This window comes from Haemaphysalis longicornis, unplaced genomic scaffold, assembly GCF_048455015.1.
Source record: "Haemaphysalis longicornis isolate Haplotype H1 unplaced genomic scaffold, Haemaphysalis longicornis Haplotype H1 scaffold_13, whole genome shotgun sequence".
Classification (NCBI taxonomy): Eukaryota; Metazoa; Arthropoda; class Arachnida; order Ixodida; family Ixodidae; genus Haemaphysalis; species Haemaphysalis longicornis.
In genome coordinates, this window is record NW_027526233.1 from 82532885 (window position 1) to 82554736 (window position 21852).

Sequence of the window (21852 nt, forward strand, 5' to 3'; positions counted from 1 at the left end):
CAAGAATGCAGCGGGCAATTGACTCTTTTGCGGCATTTCTGGCAACTAGAGGATTAGTGATTTCAGGGAATAAGTGTGCTGCGATGGGCTTCACAAAGCGTGACCTTACGCGCTACGGCCTCACTGTTGGAGGGACCGCAATTCCATACGTCCGGACCCACAAGTTCTTGGGAGTGACATTTGATAGCAATCTCACCTGGTCGCCACATGTTCGCCACCTCAAGGACAAGATTACTTCCTTCGGCCGCATATTCCGCATGCTCTCCACCAAGACTGGCGGTTGTTCAGTCAATTCTCTTCTACGCGTATACAAAGCGCTTTGCGTTGGCCTGCTGAGTTACAGCATCCCTGCTTTGGTCCCTCTATCAAAAGGAACTGTCAAAGCGCTAGAGAGCATGCAAGCACAAGTCCTGCGGGTCTGCATTGGCGCTCCAAAGACAACCTCTACCATCGGAACGCTGACAGAATGCAGGCAGCTCTCACCACTCGCTCTAAGCACGCAGGAGTTGCTTCGTGCGCGTCTGCGGATTGTGGCAAGACAGCGGGGCCATCCTCTAGCGACAAGCTGGGCCAAAGAAGTGCGTGAATTTCTGCCGAAGGAGTATCAAGAGCCTTCTCCTCCTGAGCACCCGCCCTGGATGTTCCTGCCCATACCAGTCACGACTACTGTGCCCGGTATCACGAGGAAAGAGTATATTCCGGCTTCCGCACTAAAGTTCCTCGCCCTGGACTACATGTCGCGGATATACAGAGACCACACTCATGTGTACACTGATGGGTCGGTGTCGTCAACATCATCCACTATCGGGGTGTGGATACCGTCATCCCGTACTACCATCAGTGTCATGCTCAGCCACAGAACGTCAACAACGGCTACCGAACTTGCAGCTCTGAGGGTGGCTTTCGCTCATATCGTCAAGCAATCCGCTCGAGAGTGGGCCATCTTCACAGACTCAAGGGCTGCCCTTCAATGTCTAGCATCTTTTCCAAAAGACCAGCTTGTGTGTGACATACTCGCTTTACATCTCCAAGCTCTCCAAGCGCACCATCACATTGCACTTCAGTGGATTCCAGCCCATTGTGGGATAACTGGCAATGTGAAGGCGGACATTGCTGCATCCGTTGCGCATAAGCATAATGGATCGGCAATAGCTATACCATTCTCCAGGAAAGATGCATCTATACTTGCATCCAGCGTGGCATGGAACATGCAGCGTGCAGCCTGGGATGACGTATCACGTCATTACGCGCCGTTATATTTCATAGATCCCAACTGCAAATTTAAAATGCCACCAGGACTCTCCAAGCGGGTACAAGCAATCCTACATCGCATGCGGTTGAATGTCGCATACACGCGCAACTTCCTCTTCAAGATAAAACAGGCTACGTCGCCACTCTGCCCACACTGTGATGTGCGAGAAACCCTGCAGCACCTGCTCTGTGAATGTGCTCGATTCAGTGCTCAAAGAGTATCCCTCGCAGTGACTTTGGGACTGCCGCTTTCCGTGGACATGCAGCTAAAGGACGTTTTAGGACCATGGGCTTGTCCCAAACGTGCTTTGCGGGCTACCAAAGCTCTGATAGAGTACCTGCAACACACAGGTCTAGACCAGTCGCTGTGAATAACTCGCCGTATCTGTACGCATCAACTTCTTGGACATCATCGGCATCATCTTCATCACGTCATCAACTGGCGTAGCAAGTTAGGCATTTTAGCCCAGCTAACATCGCCAGACTTCATTAAAGATCGCTCTCTCTCTCTCTCTCTCCGGCACAATAATACGTGCGGGAGGCTGCGCGCCACCGCAAGGTTAATGTTTTTGATGCCGAATCGTTCGTCAAACTTTCTGCAGAAATTATGACGTCACAATGGTGAATGCCGGACGTTTAAATTCATAAGATCCGAACGCGGCCCCGCAAAGTTTGGAATATGTGAGGTATGCCTGGATACGTTGGTGCGGATTTTACAGGCACGTTCCCCAAACTCATTTTGCTTTCTTGGTCCTGGACAAGCATGGCATGCTGATTCCAGCATTGCTGTCAGCGGGCAACGATGCCGGCGGTAATGGTAGAGCAGAGAAATACGATACAGGAAAACTTGGGCCGCCTTGGAAAGCCACTTGGCGTGGCCTAAAACTTTTCAGGCACCATCTTTTGGGGAGTTATTTGACGTTACGGGAACTTCGACCATTTGATATTTAGAGCATTTTTATCTTGAAAGACAAAATATGCAAACTGAGACTTGACATTAATAAGCAGGCAGGTAGCTATTGCGTGGTATGTAAACCTCATAAAAACGGTACACAAATTTCCAGCTTTCCTGCTTTCCGAACGGAGAACCTCAATTGCATAAGCTATACTTGAAAGGAAGACGGTATAAACAGCTTAAATTATCAACATAAATGTATTTTCCTTATTATGGTACATATATTATTGAAATTGTATGTCTGCTAAAGGCAAGTACCTCAGCAGCAAAAATTGGGTATAGTTTTTGCTCTGAGAGAGTATGACAAACTATTTATGATAAGCAAAAGCCCGAATATATTATACAAACTTTAAAATCGGAGCTTCTTATCTTTGCGTCATTGCTCGTAGCATATATGTTCCCCAGTTTCAGCAAACGTGAGCTGCGTTCTCCGACGGTACCGGAATAGGAACATTTCTCCTGGACAGAGTAACCCAACAATAAGAGAAACTTAAAGAGAATTCGAGACACTACACATTGTTTGTACACACCAGATTCGGTTGCAGTGGCTAAGGCCTTGTGCCTCAGCGTCCAAGAACGGGGATTTGATTCCGGCCGGCCGTAATGGCCTCTTTTCTGTCGGAGACGAAAAGCGGAAAGGCATATGTGTTCGAGATTTCTGCGCACGTTTAAGATCCCCAGGTGGTCAAAATAAACCCGGAGCCTTTCACTATCGCCTGTGTTGAAAAGCTGCGTTAAAACTAATATTCAATCAATCAATTGCTTGTCAATACCAGCCTATCTACGCGCACTGCAGGGCAAAGGTCTCTCCCATTCTTCGCCAAATATCCCGATCCTGTGCTAACTGTGACCAGTTTATCTGCCCAAACTTCTTGATCTGATCTGCCCATCTAACTTTCGGCCGCCCCCTGCCACGCTTGCCTTGTCTAGGGATCCACTCTGTTAGCCTTAATGACCACTGGTTATCTTGCATTCAATACATGCCCTGCACACGTACATTTTTCGTAATTTCTACTAACATGGCGTCAACATGCATTTGTTCTCTGACCCACTCCGCTCTTTTCTCTTCCTTTGGCGTTACACCTATCCTCTTCTGTTCCATTGCGTGCTGAGTCGTCCCTAGTTTAATTTGAACTCTCTTAGTGAGCCTACAAGTTTCTGCCCCGTAGGTGAGTACCGGGGAAATGCAGCTGTCATACACTTTCTCATTCAGGGACAATAGTAGGCTTCCATTCATTACCTGAGGATACCTGCTGAATGCAATCCACCTCATTTTTACCCTTCGAATTATTTCTGCCTCATGGTTGGGTTCCGAGGTCACAACTTGGCCTAAGTAGATATATTAACATACTACTTCCACTGCCTCGCCCCCTATATCAAACCGCTGTGCTTTCCCGAGGTTATTGATCATAACTTTAGTTTTACGCGTATTAATTTTTAGGCCCACGGTTCTACTCTGTCCAGTGCGGTAAGCATGGTTTGCTATTCGCCCCCCGAGTTATTTACCAAGGCAACGTCATCAGCAAATCTTACGTTACTGAGGTGTTCCACTTTAACCCTGACTCCCACCTGTTCCCAATCCTATGTTCTGAATACTTCTTATAAGCATGCTGTGAATAACTTCGGAGAGATTGTGTCTCCTTTTCTGACGCCCTTCCTTATAGGTAATTTTACTGCTTTCCTTTGGAGACGATGGTAGCTGGGGACCCACTGTAAATACCGTTTACTATTCTTAGAAAACGCTCGTCTACACCCTGGTTTCGTAATGCCTGAATGACTGCTGCGGTTTCCACCCAGTAAAATGCTTTCTCATAGTCTATGAAGGCAATATATGGGGTACTCCGAACACTTCTATATCACCTTATTGATCATGTGGATATGGTTCATTGTTGAATAGCCTCTACGAAACCATGCTTGTCCTTTAGGTTTACTGAAACTTACGGTGGCAAAAATTCTGTTAGCGATTACCTTGGTAAGTACCTTGTAGACGTGTGACAATAAGCTGATCGGCCTGTAATTTTTGAAGTCCTTCATGACACCTTTCTTATGGATTAGGAAGATGTTTGCGTTCTTCCAAGATTCTGGTGCACTCGCGGTCATTAAGCATTTCGTGTACAGGTTTGCCAGTTTTACTAGTACAATTTGCCCGTCATATTTCAAGAGGTCTGCTATTATCTTACATTCACCAGGTGCTTTGCCCCCTTTCATTTCTTTCAAAGCCTTCGTTACTCCTCCTGTCGTTACTGGTGGATGTCTATCTCCACTGAACTACTTTTTCTTTCGGCATTAACCTGGATGTCCCGGCTACTGTACAGATCTCTATAAAACGCTTCGGCTACTGTGGCTATTTTATCCCTATTTGTGATGATATTGCATTGCTTGTCATTAGGTGCATACATCTAATTTCTCCCCACGCCTATACGCCTCTTCACTGCTTTCAGGCTGCCGCCGTTCTTTACAGCATATTCGATCCTCTCCATATTATGCTTCTGTAAGTCAGCAGTCAGCCTATTATTATATGTCAGCCTATAAGTCAGCCTATTCATTAACTTCGAAAGCTCCGCTAGTTCTATTCTGTCAGCTGGGGTGGAGATTGTCATATTTTGCCGTTTCAAAAGCAAGTCTTTCATCTCCTGGGAAAGTTTGCCAGTATCCTGTCTAGCTGTCGTGCCCTCTTCTTCTGCACACGTAGTGTTAATGCGCGTAAGATTGTCACTGGCTTCCTGTGTCGTAAACACTGGTTCGTAGGAAGCAGCTGAATATCGGTCTCGCAGAGCGATCCTGAATTCTTCAACTTTACGTCTTACTGTTAGCTCATCGATCGGCTTCTTTCATACTAGCTTGTTACGGTTCCTGCTCACATCTAGCTTAATTCGAGATATTACCATACGATGATCACTACGTCTTACCCTTCCGAGCAATTCCACATTCTGCACGACGCCAGGGTTATCGCATATTCTGAAGTCTATTCCATTTTTATGCTCACCATTCGGACTGCTCCACGTCCACTTCCGGCTCTCCTGTTTGCAGAAGAAGGTATTCATAATGCGTATATTATTCCGCTCTGCAAACTCGATAAGTAGGTTCCCCTGCTATTTATACAGCCCAGATCATTGTTCCCAACTGCGTTGTCACCAGCCTGATTCTTGCCTACTTTAGCATTGAACTCTCCCATAACTGCTGTTTACTGTGTTTTTACTTTAGCCATTGCCGATTCCACATCTTCATAGAAGCGTTCAACTAGCTGGTCGTCGTGGCTGGATGTAGGCCACCGCCCTGTACCACCTTGAGTTTGTGCCTCTGATTAAGACTAAAACAAGTCCGGCTACCCTTCGGTCAATGCTATGGTGTTCTGGACTAGACATCCCACTGCCAGTTCTTTCTATCCACTAGACCACGGAAACACAGGACGTGTCCTATATTCAGCAACGCAAAGCCTTCACCTGTCCTCCTAACCTCACTAAGCCCTATGACATCCCGTTTAATGCCCTCTAATTCCTCGAACAACATCTCTAGACTCGCCTCGCTAGATAAAGGTCTCGTGTTAAACGATACAACTTTCACATTCCAATGGGGGGGCCTGTCCGGCTCTAGGGATTCTTAGCACCTTCTGCTGCATGACAGGTCTTACTGCCGCCGGGGTCAGTTGTTTCGCAGCCACTGGAGACGGAGGGCCGTTAGTTAATTGGCGCATTCATGGGAGGTTGTGGCCACTACTAAACCATGGTGGCCAATCGCGCTCTGGTGAGGGAGTGCGTTAACGGCAGTGGTCGGCGGGGTCAGGCCGCACCCCAAGCCTCATTCTGCAATTCCATAAACACGCGGTAACTTTTTAATCCGGTGGGCATTGTTCGGCATCGTATTCTAACCACACTCCTACTGCATGTGAGGCGGATTCTCTACCTCTACGCCACCGCTGCACCACCAATTGTTTTTACACGCGCTAAAAATGTAAATAAGTCCCCATGTAGCCCTCCACGAAAATGGTGCTGCGTTTCGCTCACTCGGGTGTTATTGGCGCGTCGCCTGTTTTTTGGTGGGTGCTGTTTTGACACCGTTCTCTTGTATCGACGTGCTGCTTTGACGCTGCCGCGTAATATTCGTGTCGAAGCAGCCACAGCACCTGTTCTCTCTGCTCTACTGCCATGTCTCCCGATGACTAGCACCTCCTCAGGTAATCAACCGCCTTGTGTTCTCCAGTGGAAATCAAGGGGCCTTTTGGGCAAGCTACAAGAGCTCAAATATTGAATACGCATTGGTCCGTTATCTGCATGGGTGTTTCCGGATAGCTGGTATGCTCACCTTCAACAATCCGAGGGATACCGCAATGTGGCTTCCTGGTACCTATGCTCTTTAACCTGACAAGGTGATTGCAGGAACCAGTTTGCGAAGAAGATTTGGACAACAAAAAAGGAGGGGGAAACAAGTCAGAAATTTCTGAAGCTGGAGGAGGAACTGGAGGGAAGAAGGAGGAAGAAGACGAGGAGCAGGTGGAGGTTGAGATCGTTGTCCGAGGCGACTGAAGGAGACGGGATCCACTGCGTAGGTAACCGCATGGCCCAAGCGGCAATGCCCCGCTGACCTTCTTGAGCAGTCGACTCAAGCGCTCCTGGAGCTCAGCGGCTCCGCTCGGCTGGCCCCAGAACCGACGTGCACGGGCTCCCATGCAGCAGTGGCTTCGTCCTGCTGGCCTGGTCACCATCTTCACGGTGGTGCGCTCATGAAGGCTGCCTTAGCGACATTGGACACCCGACTGCCGTGAACATCCGGTGCAGCCACGCAAAGTGCGGTATGAAAATGTCATTTAAGAAGCAATGTGGAGCAATAGGACAGAGTATGAGAACACTCTCGTAGTTTAAGAACTGAAGGGGCAGTCGGGGTTCTTCGTATTATTTTACAAGACTAGTAATATTTATTTTCCTACCTCCTCTATACCTTCGCCTACCTTAAAGTCTCTTTCAGACTTGTTCCCTTTGTGTACGCAAACCATTGTTCTCATTAATGTGACGCAAGACAGTGGTATGGGGGTTCCCACTTCATCTCATCGTAATATTGATATTATAAATTTAATATAAATTACTGACTGCAAGGCTCGGGGTTCTCCGAGCTCTATCGTGCGAGAACTTGCACCCAGTTCTTATCAGATACAATTTACGTCAACGCCAGTGATTCAGGCAGTTTTGTCACCACACCAGTCGGGATGCAATTTTGTCAACAATGCCACTATTAAGCCTCTGAGGGTCTTCTGTGAACACTTGCTCAGCTCAAAGGGAGAACTGACAGCTGCCAAGTCACGAACAATCAAAGCCTGTAGTGATTTTTGCGGACTCAATGCAGGCCGTTCGAGACTGTGGGAAGGTACTACGTCAGGTAACGTTTTACCCAACCACCAACACGAAGGCTTCAACAGTTTCAGAGTAAAGATTACTGGGACCAGAGGACATCCACTCCTGGACAGCAACAGAAGGATGCTGTGACCCGCATACTCTTAAGACGCATCCACTCAGCTTATCTTCTACTTATTCAATTTCTAATGACTACCGACAGAGAACACCTTGGGCGCTCCACAAACGCACGTATCCCACCGTGTGGCTGTAACATTCCCGGTGGTTTCATTCGCTGCCAGGAGGTGGCGCGAAGGATTTACGTCTGGGAGGCTGTTAGATCAGCCTTGACTCACAACTAGGCCCCTGGATTGACGAGCTACGGGGGCCTTTTCGTTGCACTTCGGCATAGACCACATACATTCATAACTTTCGTGCACTTGCCGTTCTCTACAGCGTTCCCGACAGCGCGCATTAAACAGTTTTCTAGTCAATCCAGGACGGCTGTCCCACTACAGACGCTTGCCTTCACGCCCACCTGACAGGGCGTTTTAGACTTTTCACTCGTCAAGACATTTAGAATTTCAACTTCAACATTTGAGACATTCAGACTATAAACTGGTTAAGCGCTTCTAAGACGGCTCATTTCTATTTGTTTCCATTACAACTGTTTCCGGACCGGCAGGACAGACACGAGCCCTCAGTGGGGTTGGTTCGAAGAGAGAGGGGCGTTCAGAAGAGTTTATTACACGGTGTTCGTGGAAACAATGGCAGTTTACAAATTTTTTCTATAACCGGAAGCTTTATGCTTTCTGTTTACGAGTAGTGACAGCACGGGAGCCTGCGTTTGCCATTTTATTGGCCAAGGGGTGAATCCAGTAGCCTAAGCTTTAACCAACAAAATGCAATGGTCGTGGGTAAACAAACATGGTCCTCCCCTTCTTAATGCGTAAAAATTATTTCCAGGGTACTTTAGTGTGACATGGGCACCGTTGTTAATCCACGTAATGGTTACAATACTGTCAGTGCTTATGACGTTGTTTCCTTTTAAATGCACAGCATTTCTTAGCCTCGCCTCTTCCTGCGTCAGACGGCGTCCACAGCTCCGCGTCCGCAGCAGGTGCGCGCATGCGTCGTAGTCAGCCCGTTCGCTCCGTCGCGGTCTCGGCGTAACGGGTGCGTGATAGCAGCGCGGTGGGGCGTGGAAGGGCGCGGGCTGCTTGCGCATGCGCGCTCTCTCCCCCGTACTGCTCTCCCTCTACTGCGCGCGCTGCAAATATAAAGCGGCTAGCGGTCGCTCGTGCTTCAGTCACTGCGTGGTGCCTTCCTTCCTTGGTTGACGCTCGCTCCACCCTAACGCGACTTTACTCTCCTCTGTCTACCCCAAACCAACACCAACGCAACTACGACCCAACTACCCACCCTAACGCGACTTTACGCGGCGTTAACGACCCCCAGTGCTCTGCATTTACTCGTGTTCCCCTCGCAGGAAGGCGCGGGAATTTTTTTTTATCGACGACTAATGCCGTGGCCTGTTTGAATGTGCCGAACGTGCCAGCTGTGCAGGTTAATTTTAGCCTCAATTATATTGTTACGTTGCACCGTCACAATATTTCTCGATGCGGTAAACTGCATGCAGACAATAGGACGGTATGTAAAATGGAATTGCTTTGCGCATTTAAACCGTTACACAGTCATATATTTGCATTCCTAGCTTCCCGTCATAACATGGCAAAATGCGCACCGTCTGCCAGACCGCATATTGCTTCTGCCTTCAGCTGCATGTTTTTTGCTTTCTTAACCCCCAACTCCATTTTTAGGGCCAATGGAGGATAGAAACGTTAGAGCCCTTTCCTTCTGTTTTAAAGTTTGCAGGCTTAGCTGTGCAAGCGCTTTCGTTAGAAAAGGCTTTCTTGTGACACTACAAAACAGCCCTCGGTGTCGGCTTCAATAAACTTGAAACCGTCACTGGGCAAATCTTGAAGAATGTTTTTTATACGGCCTTCCTTTATTTTCTGTTTCCCTGAGGTTTCCGATTCACTAACACACTCTGTGACGAACCTGTGTCTGTCCAAAGCCAGAACACGGTTTAAAATGGCCCTTGCTATAGCTAATTTCTCAGCGGGAACCAACAGCGGTGCTAAACCACACTTCGGGTCCTTGCCTAACATCTCAAAATGTTTCTCTGGAACCCCGCAATCACCCAGGACCACGACCTTCCCCACAGCTGTTTACCACTTGCTGGGAGGTTGGGGCGCACTGAATTCCAAAGCATGTCGGCCGAGTTTTCAGCCGTCTCACTCCGTTCCCTGTACACACGTCCGCCATGACGGGTCCCAACTTTGGTTTAGCAGGCGATACGACGGTGGTCCTTGAAAACGCGTGGTTCTATCGACTGCTCCGACCTGAGGATTTCGCTTTTAACCACCACTGGTATTTGTAATGCGTCATTTTCAAGTGAACTGCAGCGACGCAACGACGGCGTCCGTACAAGCTAGTAGTAACTTTGGCAGAGCCAAAAGGAATGCATCGTCGCGTCTCAGACGTCTCAATGCGCAGTTAGAGTGCCAAATTCCTGATCTGAGTGGCCCAGTAAAAGGTCTACGTGATATGGCTGCATTCAGGCGGACGCATATCACGAGGACGCCTGAAAGCTGCCATATGTGGTGACTGACGGGAACTTGAGGGCACTATAGAAACAGGTACTGCTTCAAGAAATGTTTTACTGCCCTACATGTGTGTTCCGGCAAATGGTTCACTTCGAACAGGAAGTTTCCAACGGAATTATAACCCGTCGGCCTGTGGAATCAGCCCACAGCCGAGTATATCGCTGTGTTTATTTGGCGTTAAAGAGTGTGATAATCGGTAGATTGGACCGAGAACATGTCGCGTGTTTCAGGCGCTCAGTTGTTACAGGGGACAGATCGGCTTTGCAATGTCCACGGAACTTGAATTAACACTTACGCGCACCCGACTGAATACACGCCGCACCAAAAGTTAGCTCCTGCGCTACGACCTCGATTCAACTACACTGGGGAAGCATTTTCATGTTATAGCATTCTTATTCATGCGCGTTTTTACACAGATATGTGATTCAAGAAACGCAGAGAGATACGGTTAGCAGAGAAGCCAGAACGTAGCAGACGAGGAGAACACGCTCCGATGACGGGATTCTCGCGCTGAGAGCATAATGTGACTTTACACACACTGAGCGTGGGTGATGCTTCGCGAAGTGATGCAAAAAATGTATCAGTTGTCCCTCTCTCGCCCTTTCTAAAAGAGAAGTTGCATATCTTGTTCGCGAATGACTGCTCTGTGCATATGTTAACGTAATAGTCGGTGTTCAGTGTTTTTTTTCTGTTTTCGTCCTTGTTTGTGTTTTCGGTGATGTACAGTCGGTCAACTCGTTAACTAGCGCGCGTGAGGTGCCACTTTTTATGCCTCAGCGCCGTATGACGGAAGCCACGTTGCAAAGAAGTCGAGATTTAATGAACGCTCAAAACCCGTGAGCAGCTGGGCCCATCGCTTGCTATGCTGTTATCTTGTAAAAGCGATGGTCGACGACTCTGACTAGTTTCGGTTTCGTAGGGCGCCTCCACCACGAGTCTGATGCACAACGTCGAAACACGGATGCGTTGGCGCCGCCATTTTGGGTCGCTCGCTCACCGCTGCAGCAAGTAATTCTATCAAAACCGCGCTGTAATGATCACCGCAACGCGATTTACTGGTGAAGTTTGAATAATCTCATCTGTTTGGCGTTGCTCTGTATCGTGGGAAACAAAAATAACAGCGCGTTGAGCACCTTGCCCCAATAGCGGCGGCACGGGAGACCCATACGTGGTGGACACACCCTTTGAACGGTGGCGTGCCGCCGCAACTGGGTCAACGTGCTCATCGTGTTGTCTTTTCATTGCCGAGGAGACCCAGCAACGGGAAACTAAGGTGATTCAAACTTCACCAGTAAATCGCGTTGCGGAGATAATTTTAGCGCGGTTTTAATACATTGATTTGCTTCGGCGACGATCGAGTGACCCAAAATGGCGGCACCAGCGTATACGTGTGTCTACCCTGTACGGCGTACGCGTGAATGAAGACACACTAGGTTTCGAAAATTGGAGCGATCCTAGCGGCAGGGTGCTGTGGCGTGGCTCTCCTTTCTCTTTCTCTCGGCGTTTCTTTCTTTCCACACCATCCATGCTTCTGTTCTTCTGACGCATGAGCAACCAGAGACCGGACACTTCACCTAGTTTCGTTATCGGAAATGAAATGCCGCCAGGACGCCGATAGCCAAGCAAAAATTAAGGAACTTTAGCAAATGTGGCTTTATCTTTCCAGCACAGGCAGCAATAAAGTAAAGTGATGATGTGTAGAAATAAAATGTGTTATTGGCTGTTTCTTTTTCACAATTTATTTATTTATTTATTTATTATTTTCATTTGTTGCACCGCGGGTGGCGCCTTCAGTCTTGTATCTTATGCTGCCCCCCTTTTCGTCTGCTCGTGCCGCTTTCCTTGTGGGCTCGTGAAGTATTCTAGTATGCGTTGAAGGTGCAAAATTTTGGTGTCAGTGAGTGCGAATGGGCTCGAAATGTCAGAGAAACTGAAAACAGGAAACAAGGCGTGGTGCGCTACTGTGTGGTATGACAACTAGGGTAGGAATAACACAGCGCAACTTTTCCACTTCCCAGCGGATGCACGTAAGCACACCTGTTATTCAGTCTAAGTTATAAAGAAGAAAGCGCTACCCTTATCAAAAAAGCGGCAGGGCGAACCAAAAAATGCTGCGTTGTTGCTTTAAAGCGAATTTTTTTTGTTTGGTACAAGGAATTTTGCAGCAAGGTTGTGAGCATGTGAAGCTTGCTCTCGACAGTTTTTCATGAGCCGATTGATTCCAGCGAACGCGCGGACGGAAATGTTGCTTCTGTAATGGTTTCGTGACGCGTCACTCTTCTTTTTGTGTTCCACATGAGGAAGGCTTGAAAATTATGTTTGCCGTATGTGCGTAAAGGCGTGTTTGATGCACTGGTTTGGCTTAGAGTGTTCCGCCGACCAGCTTCTTATAGTGACATTAGCACCTTTCAATGTTTATTAACACGAAAGAACACCCCAAAATCATTTACATGGCAGCTGACCGCTTGGATTCCGCGTAACGAGAAGTTCGAGTTACCTGCGCGACGGCCCAGCTGCGCTTCTCTTTTCAGCCTGTGCTAGGACACATTTTTTGTGCCGTCTTCGCACTCTCAATACTTGTTTCGCTTTTACATGTTGTATATTGATATCCATGGTGGTATTTTTTACATTTCCTAGGTGTGACGTATGGCTCAATTACGCAGAAATTTTGCTAGCTGTATAATGTTTTTTTGGGCTATCAAGTTTAAAAAAACAAGAAAAAGAAGTAGCTATTAATGGTGGGCAAAATGTGCTGGTCATCTGTGCATCAAACTCATTTTATTATTCACAAGCGTGTGTTACTATGAAACTACGTTTCTGTAGAATTGTATTGTGTACAACGAATGAACGGGGTGACCGCTGCAGCAATTTTCTGTACACGATCAATTGCACGAAGATGTCTATTATGTTTGTGTAATCGACACAGAATGTGAGAATTTGTAGTACTTACTATCGAGATACACAGCTCTATGCTACTGTGAAAAGGACCGCATTTCTTCGTTTGTGATACGTTGCTAATAACATCAGTAAATAAACCACATTTCCCGCCTACCGCTTTTTTATTTTCACGCGCCATTACTGTTCATGCGGCATTTAAAAAAGGTGAATGCGTTCGATTTGTGTTCTGCGAGTTGCGCATGATTTTTGTACGTAGGTATAATCCAGCTATCAGGGCTACCCGCCGCGGTGGATCAGTGGCTAAGGCGTTGCGCTGCTGAGCACGAGGTCGCGGGTTCGATTCCCGGCCGCGGCGGCCGCTTTTCTGATGGAGGCGAAGAGCAAAAACGCCCGTGTGTACGAGATTTCGGCGCACGTTAAAGATCCCCAGGTGGTCAAAATTAATCCGGAGCCTCCACTACGGCGCGCCTCATCGCGTGCGCTGCGTCGGCGCGTTAAACCATACAATCAATCGATCAATCAGGGGTCAATATTGCGGGTAATATGTTGCGACACTTTCTTCTCGCTGCATTTTGTTGGTGTGAACATGGTTTCTTGGAAGCATGCAGATTAATGATAGAACCAACGCTTTGTATCAGAGTTAGCGTAAACTGGCCCAAATGCAGCCTTCGGAGCATATGCTTGCATGCTTTTTTTAAATATATAGGTTCCCGAGTATTGCACGTCTGAACTGAAACAAATTTGTTGAATGTCTAAGGAACCTTCCTGGCACGAGGCCTGCCCAGAAAATAAGTATACATTCAGTGGAACTTTCAAGTTCTTTTCTTCTTGCTCCGAGGCGTGCGCGAGAAAAAATCTGTGTTGTCACTAGAACTTTCGAAGTTCTTCTTGCGTAAACAATTACTGTGTACTTAAATGTGTATGTAGAACGTTCCTTTTGCCTATCGTACAATATTGTCATATTTTTGCTTAGAGTGCAATAGTGTGCACATAAAATGTATATGTAATATGTGAGTGTGGTACGTGTGTTTTCATGCCTTCTAATCAAAGACGTACTCATTAATTTTGAATAAAATAACAGCAAAAAGAATGTTTGTGTAACGCTGCAATTAATACTGCGATAAAGACAACAATTCGACACCAGCAAACACACTACTAACTGCATGTTTTCTCCGCCCAATTATTAAACATGTTATTGCACTCACATAACAAACGACGGGCCCAACTTTCGCGCCTGGTTCCGTTCCCGAACGGCCCATTAGGCAGCGATCGGCGACAGGCGCGAAAGATGAGCAAGCGTCGGTTCAGGCGGTCGCCGCACGGAGCCCGGCCGTGACGTCACGCGCGCCCGCGACGTCACCGACCTCGTTTCTCCCCTCGCCACTCGTTGCCATGACGATTAATGCAACGTTTTTCAGGCGCCACGTGCAACTAGGGGAGAATTTAGCGCTGTTGGCGCGAATTACATAGTTGATGCTACAGAGGCCTCTCGTGGTAATGGTATCATGAGACAGAAAAATCCTCGCTCGCGCACGCTTGTAAAGAGTCGGCCGACTGCACACTAAAAGTATCGCTGTTTCCTTCATTAAAATCTTTAGTTGCGAGTCAGTGCCGTGTTTCTGTATATCCTATCTTAGTCTGCATCTTTTATGCTCTATTGTCACCTTTAAATCGCTCTAACTTGCCTCAGTTCGCCGCACTTATCAATATCGGGAATTTTTATTTGCCTGTTCTTCTCATCGCATGTAAACTTGACGTACCGTAAAATTGATTATACAAGCTGATAGTAGACGCGGTCCGCTTTCGTAGCACTTCAATTGTTCAGTACGCACATACACACATGCAATGTGAAAAGCAGTACTCTGGACACTGAGCGGAAAGAAAGCGGCACGGCAGAACGAAGCGTTCCCCGCACTGGGCACCTTGAGCAATCTTGGTAACGGTATTGGCGACACCACGGACCCGGAGCGCCCAAACGTAAGCTGGAACCAACCGTGGCAATGTGTTGAATGGTGAAGGGTAGAAACCCCGAACGGTGGCCGTCGCAGCCCAGGTCAAGCTTCGGCGGATGGGCCCCCTGTCTGTCCACGAGGCAGGGAGCTCCGGGACCTCTTCAGCTGCCAGGGTAAGGTTGACGAAAAAAGTACCCCCGTCTCCCTGCTTTTATACTATGCTATACGGCAAATTCTAAACCCCCCCAAAGGTGATCGGCCCCCGAAAAGGGGCTGCACCGAAGAATCTTTTCCTGCTTTGCCTTCCATCTCGCTCCCAAAGCCAGATAACTACCCTCGTTTTTTGATCCTAGAGTCTGTATACAAATCAAAGCCGGTTACCTCTCAATCAGTATTTCTTGTTTCGGAATTCCTTGAAGGTATCATCGGCGAAACATACGACGCCAAAAAGCTCAGAACTGGTGAAGTGCTAGTTGTAAAAACTTAGCAGCAATCCACAATCCTCCTGAAACAAACCCGCATGGCAGATCTGGAGATTAGGGTCACACTCCACCGCAGCCTCAACAGCTCTCAGGGTGTGATCTCTGAGGCAGATCTCATTTTCGAAACCGATGCCGACTTTCTGGAAGGCTTAAGGGATCAGTCAGGCCGTCACGGCTGTAAAGCGCATATCCATACGACGCGATGACAAGCAGATAGCAAAAAAACATTATCCTTACCTTCGATCGATCCACCCTGCCAGACTCCGTCGGTAAATGCCGGTTACATACATTGTTCTCTCCGCCCGTACATCCCGAACCCACGGCGCTGCTTCAAGTGCCAACTTTTAGGGCATTGCACAAACTCTTGCCGTGTCCGACTTACCTGCGCTAAGTGCGGTCAGCATGATCATCCCTTAGACAATTGTGAATCTGAAACCTTCACCTGTGCCAACTGCGAGGGACCCCATGCAGCGTACTCGTAAAAACGTGAAAAGTTTAAGCAGTTGAAGCAGATAATTCATGTCAAGGTAACAGAGAACATCACCTTCCCAGAGGCGCGAAAGAGGTTCGCCTCTTTACCCCTGGGGAGGTACGCCGACGCAGCTCGCCGAGGGGCGGAGCGGCGTCTTGTTTCGGCGGGGACCCAGTACCGCGAGTCGGACTTGGTCCCGCCCCTGCCGCCCCCTGGGTTGCCTCCGGCGGCTCAACCCACCACTCCGCCGCTCGCTGAGCCAGCAGCGGTTGTGGTGGCATCGGTGTCCGCTGAGGATGCAGCTGCACCCACTGTTTCCTCCTCTCCACCGGCCCGAAGCACATGCGAGGGCCCGGAGGTGATAGAGATGGAGGAAACGGCAGCAGTTCCCACCTCAGCCGCACCGCCTGTGCCACCTGGGGCGCTCCTGACGCTCTCGGCGGTCGCAGCCACAACGAAGGGAACCGCAAAAGGTGCCAAGTTCGGGGGGTCAGGTACGGCGGGTACCCCTTCCAAATTTGATGATGAGATGGATGTGGGACCTTTGCTGTCTCTTTCGCAGCGCAAGGAGCGGGTCCCTCCATCTAAACCTCCAGAGAAGGTAAAAAAAAACTCTTCCAGGAGTGGAAGCCCCGAAAGACCTTACGTAAATGGTCACACTCCAGTAGCTCTAACACATCATAATGGGAAGAGAAAACATAGTTCAATAGAACGGCAGAGGCCTTCTGAATAATCTTGATGAAGTGTATAAGATTCTGCAAGATAGTCAGCCAAGTTTAATGTGTGTCCAAGAAACAAACTTAAATTCTAATCAATCAATTTTTTTAAATAGCTATATCGTGTTCAGAAAGGATAGGGTTGGCTGCACACACTCTTCTGGTGGTGTAGCCATAATAGCCCGAGAATCCTTGCATGCCACCCTATCGCCCACAACACCGTCCTTGAGGCTGTAGCAATACGAACAATAATTTTATTAGGTTGATAACGGTATGCTTTATTTACATTCGTCATGATTTTGAACTCTCCAGCTCTGACTTCGAGTCGCTGGTCGACCAGCTGACTGAACCATATACATCATAACAGGCGACCTTAATGCGCAGAACTCTCTTTGGGGCTCTCCTCGCACAGATGCCCGAGGTCGCGTGATAGAGAAATTCTTACATCTTCAGGAGCATGCGTCTTCAACAAAAATAAGCCCACATACGTTAATATAGGTGTCACAAACTCGAGCGTACGACGTCTAAAAGTATCGTATAAATTTTTCATTTTATTGTACAGCGCCTAACTCTTCTTCAGTCGTCCGATTCATTCAGTTCGGTTCTATTCGCCCCGAGACAAGGCTGGAACTTTCGCGAACGAAGAGGCGGTAACACGATGACCCGCCGGCTCGCCGGCAAGAAAACAACAAAAATAAAACCTCCGCCGCACCGGTTTCGTCGAAGCTTCCAATACTTTCGAGGAGGTGCGGGTGGCCTTGCCAGTGCTAAAGCGCGATGACGATTCTAGAAGGGAGAAAGGGGGAAGTTATTCACTGACGGCGGCGGGCGCGTTGTGTGTTGTGCTCTCTCTCTCCGCGCCGGCACGGTTATAAAAAGAGAAGCCGCGCCTAAGCAAACGAGCTACGTTTGGACGTCGTGATTGACAACGGCACCTGCCAGTTTGTACATCACACCATCGGCGACCCGCGCCCTGGAGGACTCCAACGTACTCCCGGGCCTCGAATCACCGTGATCGTCTCGGACGGCCTGGCCTACAGCGAAGCCACGATTCCCAGGTAGCCGAATCGTCGCCGACAGCGGTGCATCGTCCGGCCCGGCTGGTGAATATGCTGGGACTCTGTCTCTCATATGCATCGAACTGTTTCTTTTTTTTAACTATTCCGCTTCGTAATATTCATCTGTTAACGCTCCTGTTTGTATCATTTTGTCTAATTGGACCGTTTCTTGTATTTGAATTCCATCTAAGTTGTCGGTCATTATCGATCCGTTACCTAGTGCTTGTGTTTGTAACTTGCCTGTCTAAATATAAGTCTGTGCTGTTTTTCGTTCAGGGATCTTGCTCATTCTTGCCGCTCTGGTCGTCGAAAGCCGCACATCAGACGGCCACCCCCTTTGTCACCTGTGCCCTGTTGATTCGGTGGGGTTGGTTGGCTCTCTAGAGTCGACTCCTCATATCTTCTGGCAGTGCACTCTAATTTAAGGAAACGGGTTACAATTTCTGGCGTCCGCGACAGGACGTCTGATGTGAGCGGTAGGGAGGAGAAAGGGCCTGGAACTTTTTTGGCATAGGTTGCTACTACCTTTATAAACGGGTGCTCTTGTTCACTTGCTCTGCGTAGATATACCTAGCTAGAGGCTAGAGTATTGTGGTTAGATTGCGATACATTTGCAATCATGGATTTAGAGAAAATCGTAGCGTTGGGCTGTCAGCTGGGCCTGTCAGGGGCCGAATTACGAAAGTGGGTCGCGCAGAAAGAAAAAGAAGAAAACGAGAAAGCTGAGAAAGCAAGGCAGGCAGCACGAGAAGAAAGACAGGCAGCACGAGAAGAGGCTGAGAGGGCTGAAAGAGAAAGAGAGAAAGAATTCCAGAGACAACTTCATTTGGAGCGAGAGAAAGCGGAGCTAGAAGAGAAAGCCCGCCAGGCAGAGGCAGAAAGGGAGCGAGCGAAAGCGGAGCGAGAAGAGAAAGCACGCAATGATGAGGTAGAGAAATCAAAAACAGAAATCGAGGCACTGCGTTTGGAGAGAGACTCTACGCCAGCCGATCGGAGCATACCAGAAGAAAATAACGGCGTACGCTTGAACCCGAGCAAGCTCCTTGTGGCATTTGACGAAAAAAAGCCGGGATGATCTCGACGCTTACATTCGTCGGTTCGAAGGAATAGCCAAAAGCCAAAACTGGCCGGAAGACCAATGGTCTTCCGGCCAGTTTAAGCGGCGAAGCACTGAGCGTGTTTGGGAGATTGACCCTGAGGACGCCGCTGATTACAGCAAGGTCAAGGCCGCGCTGTTGAAAAGGTTTCGCTTCACAGTAGATGGCTTCCGAGAGAAGTTCAGAAGTGAAACGCCCGCAGATGGCGAAACCGCCTCACAATTTGCGGCTCGCCTGAGCCACTACTTCGACCGCTGGACAGAGCTAGCCGAAATAGGAAAGGAGTATGCATCACTGCGGGAGCTGCTGATAAAAGAGCAATTTCTGAATGGGTGTCACCCAAGTCTTTCTCTGTATCTGAAAGAAAGAAGAGTGACATCTCTTGCCGAAATGCTGGAACTGGCCGACCAGTACCTTGAGGCGCAGAGAAGCACCAATCTAGGAAGGGCAAAAAGGGACAAAAGAGAAGAATCTGGACGCGTTGAGCCGGAGAAAAAAACGGCCGGTCAGAAGCCCCCGCCCAAGTGTTACCTGTGTAACAAGTTGGGACACCACGCAAATAACTGCCGGAGCAATTTCGCGGGAAGCAACGCTCCAAAATGCTTCAAGTGCGGGCGTCACGAACACAGGGAAGACGTTGAGCAGCAACAACAAAGTGCGTCAAGTTTCGTGCGTCTACGCACCACCTAAGCAGCCAAAGCCCGACGAGATCAGCGAAGGCTTTGTAGAACTCAAGAATGGCAAGATCCCGGTCGTGAACGCGGTCATTATGATGGGATCGCAGTTGCGAGGGGAGCGTATGCCCGTTGCTCAGGGAAAGTTGGCCGATCAAGATGTTTCGGTTTTGCGTGACACAGGATGCAGCCTAGTGATCGTGCGAAAAGACCTGGTACGAGATGAAGATCTCGCAGGGGAGACTAGCCCCGTGTATTTAGCGGACGGCACCATTCGGAATTTGCCCGAGGCTCAGATCGAGGTACAGACTCCATACTACAGTGGAAGGGTTAACGCCCTCTGCATGAAGACGCCGCTGTACGACCTCATTCTCGGCAACATCAACGGAGTGAGAGCCCCCGACGACCCCATAACTTCACCGACCCAGGAAGAAATACCCCCAGACACGATCACACAGCAAGCTATGGACGAGCCACACCCCGATGTCTCGGCCGAAGGGGAAGTCGCGGCCGTGGTAACACGAGCACAGTCACAAAAGAAGGCGCGACGCTTTCAGCCGTTAAAGACTCCTGCGCCGACGTCCGAACCACTTGAAGAGTGCAGTTATGCCGAAGACCAAGAAAAGGACCACTCTTTGAAATCCCGCTTCGCACAAATCGGCAAGGAGACGAAAAACTCGAAGAATAAGCATAAGATCGAGTTCAAGCTGGAAGATAACCTCCTTTACCGGCGATTCACCGAGAAGAGCGGTCGGGAAATACGGCAACTAGTCGTCCCCATAGGCCGCCGACCAACCGTACTGAAAACGGCCCACGATGGCATTGGCTGGCCACTTGGGTGTGGAAAAAACGAAGGACTGGATACTGGAAGACTTTTACTGGCCGGGTATCACAGCAGACGTGAAGAGGTTCGTCGCTTCGTGTGACATTTGCCAACGAACGATCCCCAAGGGAAGAGTGCCACGAGTACCCCTGGGAAGGACGCCGGTTATAGAAACACCGTTCCACCGAGTGGCGATTGACATTGTCGGTCCGATCCACCCACCGTCGAAGGCTGGAAACCCATTCATCCTCACGCTGATGGACTGTGCAACCCGGTACCCGGATGCCATTGCACTGGCAAGCATCGAGACGGAACGCGTCGCCGAAGTTCTAGTTGAGATGTTTTCTCGCGTGGGAGTCCCCAAACAGGTGTTGAGTGACAGGGGGACCAACTTCACATTCGAACTCATGAAGGAAGTGGCGCGGCTGCTCTCAGTACGCCTACTCCACAATAGCCCATACCACCCGATGGCCAACGGGATGGTTGAAAAGTTCAATGGAACCTTAAAACTCATGTTGAAGCGAATGTGTGTGGAGAAACCCCGGGACTGGGATCGTTACCTAGCTTCACTACTCTTCGCGTACAGGGAAGTGCCACAAGCAAGCCTCGGATTCTCTCCCTTCGAGCTACTGTACCGCCGCCACATCCGAGGTCCCTTGTCCATCCTTAAGGACATATGGAGTAATGAAAGTCTGGATGAGGAGACCAAAACTACGTATCAACATGTTCTCGACCTTCGTAACAGGCTGAATGAAACCTGTCGCGTAGCGCACGAAGAACTCGAGAAGGCAGGGGCCCGTTATGCGAAGTTGTACAACCGAAAGACGAGGAATCGACGATTCCAGACCGGAGACAAAGTCTTAATCCTGCTCCCGACAGATAACAACAAGCTCCTTCTCCACTGGAAAGGACCATTCGAGGTGAAAGAAAAAAAAGGGGAAGCTGACTACGTCATCGAGACACCCAGTGGGCCCAAAATCTTTCACGCCAACCTGCTGAAGAAGTACGAAGAAAGGAAACCCAACCCCGAAAAGACAATGTGTAACGCGATATGCGGCGTGCCTGAAACTAGTGAAGAAAGCAGCATGCCGTTCCGGAATTTGTCAAGACGGAAGGCATCGCTGACGTCAAACTTTCGCCGCACCTTACAACAACGCAAAAGGCCCAAATTGAGGCAGAACTGAAGCAACATTCTAAGTTTTTCTCGAACGTTCCAGGAAAAACTAATTTGGTAGAATGCCACCTGGAGCTCACCACCGACACCCCGGTTCACGTAAAACAATACCCACTGCCGTTTGCTACGGTGGAGAACATGGAGAGAAGGAAGTGCAGGAAATGAAGGCCCTGGACATCATAGAAGAATCAGTGTCCCCGTATAACTCCCCGGTGCTGCTGGTGAAAAAGCCCGACCACACCAATCGGTTCGTCGTAGACTACCGAAAACTCAATAACATACAAGTCGCCGATTCAGAACCAATGCT

At 48.9% G+C, this 21852-nt stretch overlaps 1 pseudogene; it reads left to right on the forward strand.

Annotated features, from left to right (window-relative positions):
- Positions 1-21852, forward strand: part of LOC144163916 (uncharacterized) — a 166093-nt pseudogene that overhangs the window by 52039 nt on the left and 92202 nt on the right.